Source organism: Polypterus senegalus, chromosome 9 (assembly GCF_016835505.1).
Source record: "Polypterus senegalus isolate Bchr_013 chromosome 9, ASM1683550v1, whole genome shotgun sequence".
Classification (NCBI taxonomy): Eukaryota; Metazoa; Chordata; class Cladistia; order Polypteriformes; family Polypteridae; genus Polypterus; species Polypterus senegalus.
Genome location: NC_053162.1, coordinates 96,812,800 through 96,832,705, shown reverse-complemented (window position 1 = coordinate 96,832,705; position 19,906 = coordinate 96,812,800). Strand labels below are relative to the sequence as shown.

General features: G+C 37.6%; 1 protein-coding gene across 3 annotated transcripts in view; it reads right to left on the bottom strand.

Annotated features, from left to right (window-relative positions):
- Positions 1–3,330, bottom strand: part of zgc:173742 (DNA topoisomerase I, mitochondrial) — a 187,394-nt gene extending 184,064 nt beyond the window's left edge. For 2 of the 3 annotated variants that reach the window (XM_039763499.1, XM_039763501.1), the window contains exon 1: positions 3,023–3,330. The gene's annotated coding sequence lies outside the window, so the exon portion shown is untranslated. The remainder of the gene's footprint in view (positions 1–3,022) is intronic. The other variant, XM_039763502.1, reaches the window with a different exon arrangement.
- Positions 3,331–19,906: the final 16,576 nt, after the last annotated feature.

Genomic DNA, 19,906 nt, shown 5'->3' with positions numbered 1-19,906 from the left:
CTCCCCCATCATGGTAGAAATTAATATATTTGGCAGACCCTGAGGAAACAAAAACACTCTTTTTACAGGGCTGCAAAACCCACCGATACCCACTTACATTTAAAAATATGCATTGCAGCTTTAACTACCTATTATTCCCCAAATACACAATGGCTTGGCATAGTATGGCTTGTAATACTTGGTCTCTCCAGCCAAATTATATGGAACCTGTCTAACAGAGATCAACTGATTTATAACTTTTGAGCAATACATACGATTCCCCCCTCCACACACACATAAAACCTGCACACACTAATAAGGATTGCCCATTTTTCAAATGTTTTGTGTATTGAAATTGCGGACTACTGAATTGTTGTTTTATGAAAATCTTTTAAAAGAAAAAAAATACTTTCAACATATTGCAATTAACATTACTATGAAACAAATTCATCTATAAACAGTGGTTCTATAGCTCAAGATGAAATAAAGAACAGAAAAAGTGTACAAAATGAAATATGTAGAGCTGTACTTGCTTTTAGATGTTCATAGTTGGGCTCAGCCAGAAGCACGGAAATGATCAAAACCCTAACTTGGCAGTTAAATAAATTTATTGCCTGACAAACTCATTGTTACACTCATACACATGGCTGAACTGCAACGGCCAATCAGAGTAACAACAAGCCTGTTCCCTTTTCCCTCATAAAAACATCGCAGCTAACGGTCACAGTTAAACAATGTTGACTGCTTCAACTACCTGCGGTCCGTCACTTCGCAAACCGTACTTGACATTTTTCCTTTGAATACAATAGCGGGTCACGACTATGAAACTATGAAATTGGGGATGCCTGTTCCCTCTGCCTCAGGCACAAGGCAGGATCGACATTTGCAGGAGGCCAAACTACACGCCATGAGACCCTCACATAACAGGCCATCTTAAAGTCATCCATTAACCTTGTGCATCTTGGTCTTGTGGAAAAAGAACCTGTACAAGACTATAACCAGGTTTCTATCCAAGGAGTTTTTGCGAAAAAACATTCAGCGCTTCAAATTTTAGCTGATGGAAATGCTAATTATCGATAAAATGTTGTACATGTCGACATAATATTTTTCCGTTTAACTTTAGCGCATAAATTCCATATCGATACTTCAGATGTCGCAAAAACTACATTGGAAACACTTTTTGTCGGAAAAAAAGGGCTTTAATGCAAATAAATGTGTCACATGATACATTTTCATCACGTGCAATCAAAACGAGAATAGCGGAGCGGTTCGCATGGTCTGATGAAGAGACTCGTTATTTCTCGTGATGAGCCAATGCAGTAGCGGATAGGCTGGGTCTCCTGCTCCTAAAAGGGGTACCTGAACTCCCTCCACATCAACTGTAGCCTGGGGGTGTCTCTCAGGATGTCTAAATAATACAAAAACCGCAAAAGTAATTTACTGTGCCAGTCAAAATATTTAATAAACCGTGTGTTTCATTATCTAAACATTTTTTTCTTATTATTAAATGGCAGATGTTTTAGCATATATGAGAAATTCTCTCATTAATATTAACTTTAGTTTTTTTGATTAAACGTCGTTATTTTGTATTAATTCAAATTTCAGTTTTAATTAAAAACCTTAAGGGAAGCAGGTTACAGTACTAATTCAGTTGTTATAGCACTGAGAAGGGATGTTGAAAGGTAGGCTCACCTGTACAGATCCGATGCTGCAAACACAGCTGCATCATGGGCACTTCCAGGAGTGCCAACGCAAATGTCTCGTTTCATGCACCTGTCGTCAACAAGGGCCTGGAGAACAATAGATGGTCACCCTTTGCGATTAATATAATCGCGGTAGCCTTCCGTCGGGGGAAGAATAGGCACATGCGTGCCATCCAGCGCACCGTAAATCTGTGGCACAAGATGCACCAAGGAATTGCGATATGCAATTTCATTGGCCTCCGCTACAGTCGGAAGTCTGATATAACGCCGCATTAATTTTTCTTTAATAGCGGTGCACACAGCATATACACATCGATGGACGGTAGTTTTACTAACCCCGAAAGTTTCTCCAACTACTCTATACTCGGCGCAGGTTGCCAGCTTGTAAAGGGCGATGGCAATCCGCTTTTGGGTTGGAACCGGTGGTCGGTGACAGGACTGATGAATCCACACAACATCTCAAACATCGGCCGTGTCATTCTAAAATATTGCAGCCAGAGATTTTCTGTGAAGTGTCTCTCCACCACCTCCTTTCAGAAGGTCTTATTCCGTCGTTTCTCCCATACCCGCACTGGGGTACTTTCTTCGAGCTCTAGGGCTATCAGACAAGCAACTGCTTCATTCTGCTGTCGTCTTCGGATATTATGTACAATTCCAATTATTTGTGAAACTGAAATAACAGTAAGCTGGCAAATAAAAAAAAACTGTCTGAATAATCTCTCAATTTTTGTTTCTTTGTTTAGTGGAGGGGGTGTAACGTGGAAAACAAAAGGTAGATAATTTGCGACATACACAAAATTATGTATGGAAACGGCTCAAGGGCATATTTTTTTCGCGATACAACAAAACTTATGCGACAGTTCGTTTTGGAGGGCATGACGTCATCACGCACACCATTTTATCGATAAAAAACCAGTTGGATGGAAACAGGCTGGAGACAGCAAATTTCGCACATTTTTTTAACGTATATTCTGCTTGTCGATAACAAAACGTCGCAAAAAACTGGATGGAAACTTGGCAAGTGTTTGAGTAAAATACAGTTCCACACACCTTATTTACTTTACTTGTGGTAAACCCTGTGATATCCAGCAGCTCCAGACTTTAATGAAAAAAAGCAGTATTTTACTATTTACGACTGATCTTTATTACTCTAACCGATTTTACTGTAGTTATAAAATGAAACCGCAAGGATTCAATCATATTACACTACGCCTCCGTAGTTTCCTGAAAGTCATTGAAAAGAAGCCCGACATATGTGATTAAATAAGCGAATCTCAAAAGTGATAAAAAAAAGCGTCGTAAAAGATGGACGTCTACATAACTAGAAATGTTCTACTTACCAAAAGAAAGATTTGGAAATACAGAATAAGCGCAGCACACTAGTATCCCACCAAAATGAAAATACTTTAAATGAGATATTTGACAACTGATTATTCACAGACTTCGTCAGTTTTTAAGTGCTTATTCAAGAAAACCTAAAACCTCGGACAGGAGTCGCTCTTAACGTCCGCTTCGGTTCATTTCACATCTGAAAATGAAGCCGACGCCTTTGACCTTGGCGTCCTGAATAGCTTTGCAGTAGGAACAGTAATAAGCAGACGGTTAACTTAGCTTAAATTAATGCTGCGATTTAAAAAACAATCACAGAAATTTGGTATCGGCTTTTTTTTTAAGATCCATTCGTTTAATTTTAAGTTTCCCGGCAGCGATGACGCAGACTGCACGGCTTTACGTAGGCATTGACGTCTTGACGCAGTCATTCATTGCATTGAACACTTTTGTGAATTGACTGAGAAAATCGCAAACGGAACGGCGAGTATCAATACGAAAGCGGTCATTTTAAATTGTTACCTAGGTGGATCAACATATCAATCATACGTTACATATTCATGTAATTTTGTAATGCAGATGAAATTTAATACAAATCGTCTTCAATGAGAAAATAAGGACTTAAAACGTACCTGATTTGACGCCTTTTCTCTCCCTTTAAGCAGGATCTTTAAAAAATGAAGTGTAATAATACAACAATTTGTAGTTTTTCACGTAAACAGGAAGATTAAGATTTTAAGCATTTGATAGTGTATTACGCCTTAATCTACATCGTAATGATGGCGCGTTTTAACATTGGCCGAAGTCACAGATTTGCGCTTCAATTATTATAAGTTGATTGACTGTAAACAGTTCATATTTAATGAAACTTCTGTTTCGGATGTGTTTCGGATGTGGATTTATTATGGATATGTCGTTCATTTCATTCCAGTGACTTTTTCTGTTACAATTTCTAGGGATGGACTGGGATCAAATCGGCCCTGGTCTTTTGATCAGACTGGTTCACCACAATCTGGTGAGCATCGACCATCCTAGCACTTTAGCCATCTCAGCAATGTATGCCCACATAACATTACCTAATTTGTAAGTTCAATGCTGTAGATGTCTGCAGTTTCAGTTCTGACCACAGTTTTTCATCCAATTTCTTGTAGTGGGAAGTTACGCAAAACAACACCTTTTGAGTCATTTTGCTCAAGTCTCACTACTGTACATCCATAATGGCTAAGATGGTATAACACCCTAGTACTACATCCAATTTCTTTTAATTGGACTCCTACCTTAAATAAGCAAGCTTACTGGCAAAGTTAAATTTTTACTCACTGAAGCAAGAATCTACAAACGTGTGCTAGATGGGGACAAATTAATTAGTTTTGTTTTACAATATTTTGATTATTTGATCCATTATGTATTAATAAGCACACAAAATGTCTGACAACTAAATTAACTGCTGTCCTTAAGCATTCCATGTTTGCACTTCTGTCTGCTCTGCTCATAATTAATTGTAATTATCGGACGATTAAGAGAGCAAACTCCCCACAAAAGTAAAAGCAAATATGAGAAAAAATTATATTTTTGAATTTATTATAAATAATGATTTCATATAACTGCTCTTTCCTGATACAAAAAAGAAAAAACTTTGTGATAATTAAGCAATGAGATAAATTAAAAGGTAAAAACAACTCACTGATCAAGAAATTGGTTGTAACAGAAATCTGCAACCACAGGGAGATCTCCAGGACTGAACTTTAGAATCACTGGTACAGTAGATCAACTGACATAAAATACAAGCTGTGCAGATACTGCACTGTCCGATATCCTCCAGCTGCTGACCACTCCTACACACAGGCTCTGCTGCAGTCTCTCCATCTAAGAATGTCAAAATACATTGCTGATTTCTTTGCACTTTTCTGCCCTTTGTTTGAGTGTTTTATTTTTTTCCTTTATTTTTTCAGCTCCCCCTTTTGTATTTTCTGAGGATATTTTCTCCATCTCTCTGCTTATCTGTGTCTCTTACATTTTTAGATGGCCCTGGGGTTAGTGGAACCATGTGGCTGGACAGGTACCCTTAGGGTACAGTGTGAGCCAGTCACACTGTTAAACTCTCTCTTTCTTATTGTTTTGGTCATTTATTTTCTCACTATATCTTACTGCATGTGACCCACCAGTGCAGCCCACTGGACATTGTTCTGGTAATCCCATTTGCCAGTTCACGTGTTCAGCTTTGCAAAGGCATGCAATTCTAAACTTGCTCAGTATGAGTGCCTCTTTGTGTGGTCTGTGGTCAACAAGAACCTCATCTAATCAAAAGAGTCTAGCACTTTGAGGTTTTAGAGAGTTCAAGACCATAATGAAGCAACTTATGGTCGTCCTCATAGTGTCTAAATTCTCCAAAATAGTTCAAGACATACTGCATTTTCCCATCAAGGCTAGGTTGTGATCTTCTGTCCAATGCTGTTACTCCAATGATCCAGAACTGAATATGTGGTTTAGAAAATTAGACTGCCAAATTGAATTTTTCTATATTATTTTATAAATTAAAATGTATTTATTGTTGTTGTCTCCTAATTGTGAATGCATTCTATTTCCTTTTTCTATTTCAGATAAACCTGTAAGAATAATATCTAAGAAAAATGGTATGTGGAAATTAATTTTTACAAAAGGAAGCAAAATCAGCACGTAACATGGGACAATAATAAAAAAAAATCAGGAGTGGTCTCCTAGACTTTCAGGAGTGGTCCCCTAGACTTTCTCATATTCTCTGATATGGGGATGGATATTTGAGGAGTAAACTGCAAGACAATCATATTTTTATATTATGTACATTAAAGAATCATCAACAACAAATCAATTCAAATGAATAATATATTGAACAATTATTCTAAAAATAAAGTTGAATAAATCAGACACTGCAACTGCATGAATAAAAGGTAAAGTACCACTTCTGGTTAATGGAAATAGCCCAAAAGTTGATAGAAATCTATGTTTTGTACCTAATACTTGTATGCAAAATTTGGTTGACCTAACTGAAAGCATACTCGTTATTGTGTTTACATACACACACACACTGACAGACAGACACAGAGACACAATTCCAAAAATGGCATTTTCAGACTCAGGGAGGTCTAAAACATCAAGATTCATCAAAATCTCGAAATTGAATTTTTGGAGGATTCCAATACTTTCCCTATACTTCATATACAAGAAAGTCAGGGAGGTCTAAAATGTTGAGATTCATCAAAATCTCGACATCGAATCTTTGGATGATTACAATACTTTCTGTTTACTTCATATACAAGAAAGCAAAAACAAAAACTGAGTGGTAATGAGTAAAATCTTCCACCACAGATTCCTCATCAGTGAAGATTTTAGGAAATCAAGAAACTATAGCAAAGGCAAGTGAGACATTCCTCAGAGTGAAGGCACTGCCAGAAGAGTTTTAAATCAACACCTGAAGGAAATTTGTGAAAACCTTGAACGAGAATGTCAGCAATATAGCAGGAAGCTTTTGATATTGTATGTGTCTATGGGATAGGTGAACAAAACTGAGCCAAATGATATAAAGATCAAAAGAAAAGGAGGTATAAAGATACTAGAAAAAGACACTGATCACAAAGCCGATGCAAAACAAAGACTTTAACTTGGTCATGTACAAAGAAAAGAGCTCACTCAACAATATTTTTTGATAAATGAAGAGGAAAGGAACCAAGCAAAGGATCATGATAAAAGGATGCATTTATCTGAATTATTAAAATTAAGGTTTACAGTTTTTTTTCTGGTTCATTTTTTACTCTGCTCAAGTCTTTTGTGACTCCTATATTTTTGGCCTTGAACATCCTTTCTCAGCTATGTTTTGTCTTAACCCTTCTTATCATGAGTAAGCTGGTGGCACAGTGGTTAGAAAGGCTATGTTTCAGAGCCAGCATCTTAGTTTTAAAATGTGCCATAGTTGCTGTCTCTGTAGAGCTGTTATTTACCCCAGACATTTGGTTAACTGGCAGTTCAAAAGTAAGTGTACTTAAAGAAGAGTGGAACCTGGTCAGGACTGGCTGGTTTCCATCTTGTGGACAATGCTGTCAGAACAGGCTCTATGCCCCTTTCTGCTCATGCTTAGAATTAAATCATCCTTATTCTCCTGCTTCATATTTGACATTAAATAGTAATACAAATTATTTTGCCATCACTTCAGTGCTGTGTGGCTCTCGTTCATCACTTGGCCGTTAGGTCAACTTGCTGATGTTTTCTAGTTTTGTTTATCCCATTGACATTTGCTTTTGATACATTGGACTTCTGTTATGGGTAAGCTTTTTTTTCTGTTAGTACTGCCAGGTTTGCTTAGACTGTTTTCTGTTTTACTGAATTTCTTGTTTATAGCCATAGATCTTTTTATAGATAATGCACAAGTCTGAAGTTTGGTGAAAAAGATAAAACATAGATTTACATTTTAAGATGTTTATAATTTGCTGTAGAGTTTTTTTTTTTTGAAAGGTTCCTCTAATTTTCTCATAGGAGATAGCAGCTCAAGTACTTGCCAGTTTCATGACTGTCTACATGTTTTATTTTAATTTTTCATAGTCTAAACATATGAAGAGTCTTTAACTTATTACTGCATTTTGTTCATTTAGTTCATTAGATTTATAAACAATAATCAAACAGTAAATATCCATTAGAGTAAAGTAGAATGTGAAAAAGAGTGAATTCTAAATGTTAGGTTAATCACTGTGCATGTTTACCCACTAAATTCAAGTACACTTTTTGAATTGTTAATCAAGAGAATGTTATTATGCAAATTGTTTTCGGAAATGACCTCCTTTTGTTGCAGAATAAAATCTCAAACCAATAACATCTAAAGGCAGGAATTCACACAGAGTCCCAAAGCCTTCTGGTTCCCTTTTAGACTTTATTAAAAGATAATAAAAGCTGTACTTAGCCCACAGAGTGAGATACTGTTCCTAGGTTCAGAGACATTTTTATACATAGCTTAACATAGATAGGATACTTTGATACTCCTGCTTATGCTAAAGGGAAGCACCTAATGGCATTTGCCACCTTTATCGTATTACCCTTCAGTTAAGCACAGTTTCCATTCGGTTATGCCCATCATTCATTATAGTAACAGGAACACATTTTGGCATTTTGCCATCTTTGTCTCCTGTCCTTTTCAGCCATGCCCCCTTACTGGTAATCTTCCATCCAGTCTATGCCATTGGCTTTCAGGGTATCATTTTATATTGGTGGAAAATTTACATATAAGACTATGTGCAAATCAGTGCATTCCAGTGTTTTAACTACCAAAGACTTAATCCAATTCAGTGCTTAACAGTGCTTAAACTGTATTGGTGAGATTACAACATATTTGAAAAATAATAATGTCTTATAAGGTGCAAAATCACATAATAAAACAAGCGCTTAGTTAAAATAAGTGTGTAATCATACATTCTAATTTCTGTGCATAGTATATTCTATTTATCCAGTCTGTAAAAATTCACATATTCTTGTAGATATAAACTGCTCAAAAAATTAAAGGAACACTTTGAAAACACATCAGATCTCAATGGGAAAAAGAAATCCTCCTGGATATCTATACTGATATAGACTGGGTAATGTGTTAGGAACGAAAGGATGCCACATCGTTTGATGGAAATGAAAATGATCAACCTACAGAGCCCTGAATTCAAAGGCGCCCCAAAAATCAGAGTGAAAAAATTATGTGGCAGGCTAGTCCATTTTGCCAAAATTTAATTGCAGCAACTCAAAATTGTACGCAGCACTTTGTATGGCCCTTGTGTTCTTGTATACATGCCTGACAACATCGGTGCATGCTTCTAATGAGATGACAGATGGTGTTGTGGGGGATCTCCTCCCAGATCTGGACCAGGGCATCACTGAGCTCCTGGACAGTCTGAGGTGCAACCTGGTGGCATTGGATGGACCAAAACATAATGTCCCAGAGGTGTTCTATTGGATTTAGGTCAGGAAAGTGTGGTGGCCAGTCAATGGTATCAATTCCTTCATCCTCCAGGAACTGCCTGCATACTCTCACCACATGAGGCCAGGAATTGTCGTGCACCAGGAGCCACTGTACCAGCATAGGGTCTGACAATGGGTCCAAGGATTTCATCCTGATACCTAATGGCAGCCAAGGTGCCTTTGTCAAGCCTGTAGCGGTCTGTGTGACCCTCCATGGATATGCCTCCCCAGACAATCATTAACCCACCACCAAACTGCTCATGCTGAATGATGTTACAGGCAGCATAATGTTCTCCATGGCTTCTCCAGACCCTTTCACTTCTGTCACGTGCTCAGGGTGAACCTGCTCTCATCTGTAAAAAGCACAGGGCACCAGTGGTGCATCTGCCAATTCACTTATTCTATGGCGAATGCCAATCGAGCTGCATGCTGCTGGGCAGTGAGCTCAGGGCCCATTAGAGGACATGGGGACCTTGGGTCACCCTCATGAAGTCTTTCTGGTTGTTTTGTCAGAGACATTCACACCAGTGGCCTGCTGGAGGTCATTTTGTAGGGCTCTGGCAGCGCTCATCCTGTTCCTCCTTGCCCAAAGGAGCAGATACTGGTCCTGCTGATGGGTTATGGACCTTCTATGGCCCTCTCCAGCTCTCCTAGAGTAACTGCTTGTCTCCTAGAATCTCCTCCATGCCCTTGAGACTGAGCAGGGAGACACAGCAAACCTTCTGGCAATGACACGTATTGATGTGCCATCCTGGAGAAGTTGGACTACCTGTGCAACCTCTCTAGGGTCCAGGTATCGCCTCATGCTACCAGTAGTGACACTGACTGTAGCCAAATGCAAAACTAGTGAAGAAACAGTCAGAAAAGATGAGGAGGGAAAAATGTCAGTGGCCTCCACCTGTTAAACCATTCCTGTTTTGGGGGTCATCTCATTGTTGCCCCTCTAGTGCATCTGTTGTTAATTTCATTAACACCACAGCAGCTGAAACTGATTAATAACCCCCTCTGCTACTTAACTGACCAGATTAATATCCCATAAGTTTCATTGACTTTATGCTATATTCTGATTAAAAAGTGTTCCTTTAATTCTTTTGAGCAGTATATTTCCATACTACCAGTCCTGTCCATCCTAGTTCTTAACCGAACAACCTGGTCCAAGAGCTTCTAGCCTGCAAACTGTCCTGCCACATGTCAGTGGGTTTTGTGAAGTATTACCACTCCTCTGTGGCTTTTCGGTTTCCTTTCCACTTCAACTAAAGGGTGAGGTGCCTTTTCATCTGCCGAGCTTCTTGTCCTCTACTGTACTTAAAGAACCTCTTCAGATTCATCACTGGCCACTAACCTCTTTTTTACTTCGGTGTACCTGTCTAGTTCGATTTTCAGCCACCATAAATCACTAAGTTTAGTATCCTGTACTGATTTCCTGTCTTTTAGACTAGCATATGAAAGGACCTCCCTTTCTGACATGTCCTGTTTTCACTCTCTTTCTTGGAGATTACCTGTGTGATTTCACTCTGCCCACTGCATTTTTTTTCTCTTCTATATTGATACATAGTATATTAGGTAATATTCATTACCCTAGGACAACTACTTTTTGATGTAAGATGAAACAAATGTCATTTATTAATTGACTTAATCTTGATTTTCCATATTACTTTTACAATAATGCAATCCAAAATAAATTGAAAATTCATCCACCCATCTCTTTGTGTTTACTCAGGCAACTATGAACCCTACATTACAAATTTAAACCAAAACAAATTGTAATTTACTGCTTATTTCACATAGAATTGTTACAGATTATCAGTTTGGATTTAAAGCAATGCCATAAGTAATCTTAAAATGCATGGCTTCCACTCAAATGCTTTTACACATGTTGTTTCTTTCAAAGGTGCCAGGTAGAAATGTTATTTATAGGCCTGTTTCAAAGTATATATTTTCAACCACATACTGGCACAGCGTTTTCTATTTGTTTTGTCACACATCAGAATATATAAGTCATCTTACTGTGCTATTTTAAAGCTTCCTGAATATATTCAGAAGAGTTTAGGTCTGTGTGATACATGTGAAGCATGCTGGACTGTGTTTTATACTGAGGCTACCAATATGGATGAGGCATCAATTCAGGAAAGCTAATATTTTAGACAAAGTCTTAAACATTAATACACAGATAAGCTGCAAAAAATTATTTTTGCCTACCAAATGCCCTATACAGTTATACTGTACTTTAAGACACCTTTTCCCTGAAGATACAGTAGGCTGCAGCTCATTGGTGTAAATGACATAAATGATTCTTGTGTCTTTATAGCATTTAGCACATAAACTGACAGATTTTAGCTAACACTTAAAAACAGAATATAGTATTATAACCATGTTCTCAATTTCAAACACAAAATTGTGTAATTTATTAAACATATATTATAAATTACATATTTGTTAGTAGGATAGATTTGTTAAAAACACATATACTCAGCAAAAAAAGAAACGTCCTCTGACTTTCAACTGTTTTTACTTTCAGTAAACTTAATGTGTAAATATTTGTATGAACACTAAAAGAGTCAACACCATAAGACATAAACTAAAAATGTTTCACAATGTGTCCCTGAATGAAGGGAGGCTCAAAATCAAAAGTACCAGTCAGTATCTGGTGTGGCCACCAGCTGCTTGAAGTACTGCAGTGCATCTCCTCCTCATGGACTGGACCAGATTTGTCAGTTCTTGCTGTGAGATGTTACCCCACTCTTCCACCAAGGCACCTGCAAGTTTCCTGGACATTTCTGGGGGGAATGGCCCTAGCCATCGATCCAAATCGATCCCGCTCCAGGGTACAGGCCTCGGTGTAACGCTCATTCCTTCGACAATAAACTCGAATCCGTCCATCACCCCTGGTGAGACAAAACCGTGACTCATCAGTGAAGAGCACTTTTTGCCACTCCTGTCTGGTCCAGCGAAGGTGGGTTTGTGCCCATAGGCGGCGTTATTGCTGGTGATGTCTGGTAAGGACCTGCCTTACAACAGGCCTACAAGCCCTCAGTCCAGCCTCTCTCAGTCTGTTGCGTACAGTCTGAGCACTGATGGAGGGATTGTGTGTTCCTGGTGTGACTCGGGCAGTTGTTGTGGCCATCCTGTACCTGTCACGCAGGTGTGATATTCGGATGTACTGATCCTGTGCAGGTGTTGTTACACGTGGTCTTCCACTGTGAGGATGATCAGCTGTCCTTCCTGTCTCCCTGTAGCGCTGTCTTAGGCGTCTCACAGTGCGGACATGGCAATTTATTGCCCTAGCCACATCAGCAGTCCTCATGCCTCCCTACAGCATGCCCAATGCACGTTCACGCAGATGAGCAGGGACCCTAGGCATCTTTCTTTGGGTGTTTTTCACAGTCGGTAGACAAGTCTCTTTAGTGTCCTGTGTTTTTAGAACTGTGACCTTAAATGCCTACTTTCTGCAAGCTGTTAAGGTCTTAACGACCATTCCACAGGTGCATGTTAATTAATTGATTATGGTTAATTGAATATGCATGGAAAACATTGTTTAAACCCTTTACAATGAAGATCTGTAAAGTTATTTGGATTTTTAAAACATTATTGTTGAAATACACAGTCCTGAAAAAGGGACGTTTCTTTTTTTGCTGAGTATATTAAAACTGACTGAGATTGAATGGCTAGAAAAATATACACATGCTAGTGAGTCACTAAAGCTCCAATAATTACTTATTAAAAGAATACCCAGAGATGGACTGTTGCCCCATCCAGGGATGGTTCATATCTGCAAACAGTATTGGCTCTGGTTAGCTACAAACCTGAACTGGAATAAGGATGTTTACAACCAGAGTGTATAGTTTAAATATTTTGCAGACTCATTTGGAATAGCTTATATCCATCCATTATCCAACCCCCTATATCCTAACTACAGGGTCACGGGGGTCTGCTGGAGCCAATCCCAGCCAACAAAAGACGCAAGGCAGGAAACAAACCATGGGCAGGGTGCCAGCCCACCGCAGAATAGCTTATATGTAAAACCCAATTCATTATTTTCTTAGTAATGACTATTATACAGTATTAACTACCATGAGAAGTAATTCATAAAACATTTTTTCTTATTTTCCCTAGTTATATTGTAATTTGCAGGGGCAGAGAGACTGGTATATTGTGAGTGATTCCCAATCCAAGAAAGGCACAACTAAGATCTTGATAATGATGATGGCCTCGTTCGTATCGTTCAACAATAAATGCATAAGGAACACAGTAAAACGTGAAGATTAACAACATAATGCAACTACTGTAACTGTATAGAATGTCTGGGCTCCGCTAAAAAAAATAAGGTCTCTATTTAGCTACTTCGGTGTGGTTATTTCATTTTCCCATTTATAATACCAATGTTACTCTTTAACCCTCCACTCTTTTGGATACCATGTACTGAATACTAGTGTACAATTTGAGTTAAAGCTCAATTTAAAAATATTAGTAATAATAAAAAAAACTTCATTGATTCTCCAGTTTAGTTCGTCCAACTGGGTTGGATTATCCACTGCATCCAAGAGAAGTTCACATGGTTATGTAACATTTTGGACTGTAGTAATGGTTTCAGGATGGTGTTTAAGAAGACATCTCAAGGGGTCAGTAATGTTTTGTTCATTCACAGACATTCAAAGGACCGCTATAAATTAGGTTACAGTATAACAAAGCCATAAAACTGAGGAGTATGGAATAAAGTTAAAAATGTGAATTAATCATCATTAATGACTAAGTGATTGAAATATTAAAGCAAATGTGCCTCAAGCATTATAGATATTTATGGCCAGAAATTCTAATAACTAAGTTGCTTTGTCCTTAGACATTAGAAATGAATACAATCAGTACTTTTTAAGCACATCTCTTAAATCAGTAATTAATTTTATAATTACCTTTTAAAAACACCTTTAGGGTCCCTGATTCACATCTAAATGGATTCTTCAGTATTACACCCACAACTACTAATGCTTTCATTAAAGACTTAAAAATGGGCACAAGTCCAGGTCCTCATATTTGTAAGTGCATGTGTGGGAGATGCAGAAATATGCCATTTATCTTCCAAAGGCTTGCTGTGACCATAATAGGCCAAAATAATGTGAACTCCTGAGGTATTACAGTTACCAACTAGATTGAGCAAAGGAAAATGTATTTCTGTCATCTTTTGTGATTTGTTTCAAGGCCAAATTATTCTTTTTTCACCCTCCAGGACTATATAATTAAATTACCCACTAAAAATAATCAACAACACACCTATTAAAATTAAACCTTTAAATTCTATAGCTGTTTATCAATGCATTGATTTTTACCTGCTTCTGTCCAACCTGGATTTATGACCTGCTAGTAAGAAGCAGCTGATAAACAGACATTTTATTTCTGGACAAGTGGTATGCATTTTGAATTGCCATGGTTGCCAAATTCTCCCTATGTTAGTTATTTGACAAGAAGTTAAACATACTGAATATGAATAAGTTGCTGTCCAGATCTAGAGTCAGTTTCTAAAACCTAGGAACTCTAAAATAATCTGTTTGGCCTTAAGGGCTTTTTTTGTACAGCATATACAGTACAGGCCAAAAGTTTGGACACACCTCCTCATTCAATGTGTTTTCTTTATTTTCATGACCATTTACAGCACTCCAACACTCTCCTTCTTGATCAAATAGCCCTTACACAGCCTGGAGGTGTGTTTGGGGTCATTGTCCTGTTGAAAAATAAATGATCGTCCAACTAACCTGACTTCTGCACAACACAACTGCTGGTCCCAACTCCATTGATAAAGCAAGAAATTCCACTAAATAACCCTGATAAGGCACACCTGTGAAGTGAAAACCATTTCAGGTGACTACCTGTTGAAGCTCATCGAGAGAATGCCAAGAGTGTGCAAAGCAGTAATCAGAGCAAAGGGTGGCTATTTTGAAGAAACTAGAATATAAAACATGTTTTCAGTTATTTCACCTTTTTTTGTTAAGTACATAACTCCACATGTGTTCATTCATAGTTTTGATGCCTTCAGTGAGAATCTACCAATGTAAATGGTGATGAAAATAAAGAAAACACATTGAATGAGGAGGTGTGTCCAAACTTTTGGCCTGTACTGTATATACAGTAATACAGTATATATACTGTATACACTGTATTAGTGACTCAGTGGTTAGCACTGCTAATTAGGATAATTACCAACTGTAAATCGACCCCAGTGTAAGTGAACAAGTGTGGTTTAAGCATTTGTGTACCCTGTAATGCACTGGTGGACACCTGGTCCAGAGTTGTTTGCTATCTTGTGTATACTGGTGCCAGGATAGACTCTGCACCCCCATTAGCCTGGAGCAGTTTTTTTAAAATGTACAAGTATATGTAGTGAATACTGTGTACAATGAAATGCAAAAGCATTCAGTCTCTTCACCAATTGTCTAATTTAATTGAATTATAAATCCTACATTAAAATAGTGTTTTCTGTAAAATTCTTAATTCAAAGCACTGAAACACAAAATACTTTAAGATGACATTGTTTTATGTTAGGGAAAAGTCTTATCTTGGTAGGCAGACATTAGTTGACTGACTGTAGCCCATCTGTATAAATTTTGTTAGCCACTGTTTGGCCCTTTAATCAGCAATATCCTTGCTACCAAAGGAATTCTGCAAAAATGTTTTCTGCCAAGAAATTATTTTAAATTTGCTGTTGCTCATACACTAATGCCAAGCCATCTAATTCTGTCGATCATGCCATATTTAAAGCCACAAAAATCTTTATTCTCATCAGTTTTCTATCTGAATTGCTCAAGCACACAGCCTTTATTTCCCCATCTGCCTCTGATATTATTGTATGTTCATTTGATGCAGTCACAGAATGATCAGTCACCCATTAGACGAGATGGTGTAGGAAATAATTCTCACTCAAGACAAAAAATAAGAGTTGGGGAATTGTCCCTATATAATAATGTTCAGTGATCTTCAGAAAAAAATGCAAGTAAATAGTGAGCAAAACCATAAGCGGTGATGATACATGTATACATAGTATTTACAAGTATTTATAGAAAATGGAGACCAGAAGGAAGTAGTGGTGGAAATTACATCATGACTGTGTGAATGGAAGTGATGTCAACTGGGGCAGCCGGAAATGATGTGGGCAGAAGTGATGTCATCTGGTAGGACCAGAAGTGATGTCATCAAGATGCGCCTGGAAAGTGACATTGTCCATGGGAGTCAGCGGCGGAAATCCAGGACTGTCAGTGAGTAAATTTGTTTATTGTTTTTCTTCATTAATTCTGGTAAAAAAAGAAGAGAGGCGTTAATACCCTATACTACCCCTTTGTCTCGCGATCTTTCATTCACTTCCGGGCTTGTTGGCTGCCTCCTAAGCGCACATGGGTGACAATGGTTACTATTTGTTCATATTATAGAATATAAAAAGAAATTTAACTTTTGGAAAAAATAACATATAAAACCTAAAAATACAGTATATTGATTTAGGTGGGTTTTATCAATGGTAATAAAGTGAAGAAAAACAATCTATTATCTGATTAAACAAACTGAATTCATATAATAACAGATGAAGGTGTAACATTGTTACATACAGAACTTAATATTCATCACTTCATTATTGTGTAACTTTATAATAGATTTGTCAATAGCCTTCCATTACGGTAACATGTTGGATTTCATTTACCCCCCCCACCCCCAATCTTCCAGATGCAACACAGACATACTATATTCAAGTCTAGTACTAGGTGTGACAGAGTAGGGATGTATCGCCCCCTTGAACCCCTGTCCACGACTCCAGACACCAGGTAAAAGTCCAATAAGTGACTTTATTAAATCACCACAGTGCACAAAACACCCTCTCCTCCACTATATTCATAAATAAACCAATCACAATAACAAATACAATCCTCCAACTCCCAGACGCGTTGCCACCCTTCCACCCAGCTCAGCTCGCCATCTGGGAGCTCTCACAGTCCTTTTATTCTCCCTGACCCGGAAGTGTTCCCAATCCCCAGTCCACGTGATTCACTATCACTTCCGGGTCAGGCACACGTCCTTTTTCTTCACCCCGGAAGCACGTCGCTCTTCCTCTGACGCACTTCCAGGTTATAGGGCACAACGGAATCTTCGGTCCTCCTTGCAGCTCCCTCTTGTGGCCCCTGTGGTATCCAGCAGGGCTGAGGATAAAAACTACAATGTCCATGACTCCTTGCTGGTCTTCGGGGCACCTCTATACTGCAGGGAGGGCTTCATCTGGCGGCCTGGAGGTATTGGCCGGGATGACAAGCCGGCCAAAGACCACATAGGGTACAAGGAGTTCTAACCCACTGTCTCTAACACTATATGCATCTGCCAGGCATCTACTACCAGGCTCAGATTTCTATCTGGTAATATCACAACTACAGTATTAGAGGTATGCTTTTTGAGAGGAACAAAGAATCACTTTTATTTAACTCCTTACTGGTTGTGATTGACACTTGCAGTGTTTTAACTAGCTAAGTAACTCTTGGGGTAATTTCACAAAAAAAATACAATTTGGGGTTTTTAACTTTTAATTTTTGTCTATTGAAAGCCAAATCTTGAGCAGCTAATTGTATTTGCAATACAGTAATTTTTTTCTGCTCTTTGTGTGAGCCATGACCACCCAAAGTACCCCAATTTTTTAACATTTTGAAAGTGCAACTGTTTTGCTTTGTCTACCTTTCATTTTTTATCTTAGCTGGTGTAATGCTCTAATTGATTTAGTGAGTGGTGTAATCTGTTCTTGCATTTTGCCTTGAGAGTTGTCATGGCACTCTGCAGCTGAGTAGTACTATGCAAGGATAAAGTATTTTGTACTATTGTATTGTATTTCTGAAATGGCCATGAGAGATTCTCCATCTAGATCTGTGAAGAGGATTACTTGCGTTCTGTTTTATGTATTGTATTTACCCCATTTTTGACACCCACTGCACGCCCAACCTGCCTAGAATATGGTCTGTCTCTGAATTACCTTTCCTAAGATTTCTTCCAATTATTCTCCTTTTTTGGGGAGTTTTTGTTTGTCTTCTTAGGGTGTCAAGGCTGGGGGCTGTCAAAAAACAGGGCTAGTGAAAGCCCATTGAGGCATTTTTTTGTGTAATTTTGGGGTATTAAAAAAATTAATTGTTGATGTTGTTGCATCCCCTTGGATGTTTTCACATTTTATTGTATAAAACATTAAATCACAGAGGGTTTAATTTGGTTTGCTAACCCTTTCAACAAAAAAGAATCTTTAATGTCAAAGTATTTTTTTTGGTAGAAGCACCATCAAAAAAGCTTTATGCTTTAAGGATAATTACTTTTTCTCCCTTTCTTAAGTATCCTTCTTCCACAAATAGATAAGTAAGTGAGCTTTTTGTTTTTGCTTTCCTGATGGTGTACAGTGTATTTATGTTATAAAGCATAATGAGATGACATTTACCTAAACAAGATAATAAATTAATATTATCTTTTTGTAATTATTATTTCTATTTTTTAGGAATGCCATAATAACATGGAAAGTGGTACTGGTTACCTTGCTTGACATCTACAACAGAGCAGCACAAGATATTGCTTTGAGGCAAGGAGGTAAAAGAAAATAAAACTGGAGACCCAAGTTCAGAGAAAGAAATTCTTCATCCAGAAAAACAGCTACTTGTAAGTGGAGACACTTACAGAGAGACAGTATCGTTCCTGTTTCATTGTTCAGAAAAAATACCCATTTATGAAATAAAAATAAGAAAAACATTTCAATACCACCAACAATTTGTGCATGACCTAGAGAAAACGACATTTGTACTTTTCATCCTTCAGAGGTTTTCCTGTATACAAATGGCTTGGTATGTTATAATCTGTAGTCCGTTGATTTTCTCCATGTCATTTTTTCAGTTAGGCCCATAATTAAAGCATAAGGTGTAAAATATTTAACAAATGTAAAAATTGAATAAGTACCTGTGATGACATGTTGTTTAAATATTTTTGAAGGTCAAAGTCATTTACTTGGTTCTGATACCTTTTCCAAATTGCTTGAAAAGTTTAAAATTATATAAGATGCAAGGCTGCTGATAGGTGAAATGGCTGAGTGTAATATTCTCCTGAAGTGTGCAGAATTTACATTTGTGAAGGTTATGAAATCATCTGATTTTACTGGTGAGTAGATGAGTGGATGATCATTGATAAAATGCTGGGTTGCTATAGCAAACATATTGAAGGTCTATTCAGTATTCACTTTAAAGAACATGTTTCTGTTTATGATACATCTGAGCACACACCGTTTTTTTTAAACATTGGTATTTTTAACTCATAGTATACATTTTACTATACCATATGTTGGGATAGAGATATGGCTTCAATGTTATTAATCTATCTTTTGCCACCACTGGCTTAAGGGGAATGACAAACATAGCTTTTAGTGGAGCAGTTGACTGCATGGTACTGTTTCATCAGGTATTTTCTGTTTTAAATATGAGAAATTGTAATTTATTATATCTAACAAGTGAAACATTTAATGATTACTTGCGTTTTTCATTTTCTGTCATGATGAATTATTGATGAATGTCTCTGCCAAAATGAAGGTTACCAACCTTTCCTTATAGGGACAACAAAAAATGAAGATCAATGGGTTTTATATTGTCCTAGATAAACAGCTTATACCATATCAGGTAAGAAGTTCTCAGGGAGCATTTAAGGAGCTTTTAAAAGCTCACTTTGTATTCAGCATCTCCTATGATGAAGCTTTATGCAGTGTATATACATTCTTCCAAACAACTATTCTCAGCATTGATATTGGATATGTAAGGCAGTGACTAGAGGTTAAAGAATTAAAAGCAAAAACACTGAATCATTAAACTACTTAACTGCTGTTAATGTATCACTGGCAAATACAGTATGACACAGTGTTTTTATATTTGTTACCATATACAAATAGCTTTATG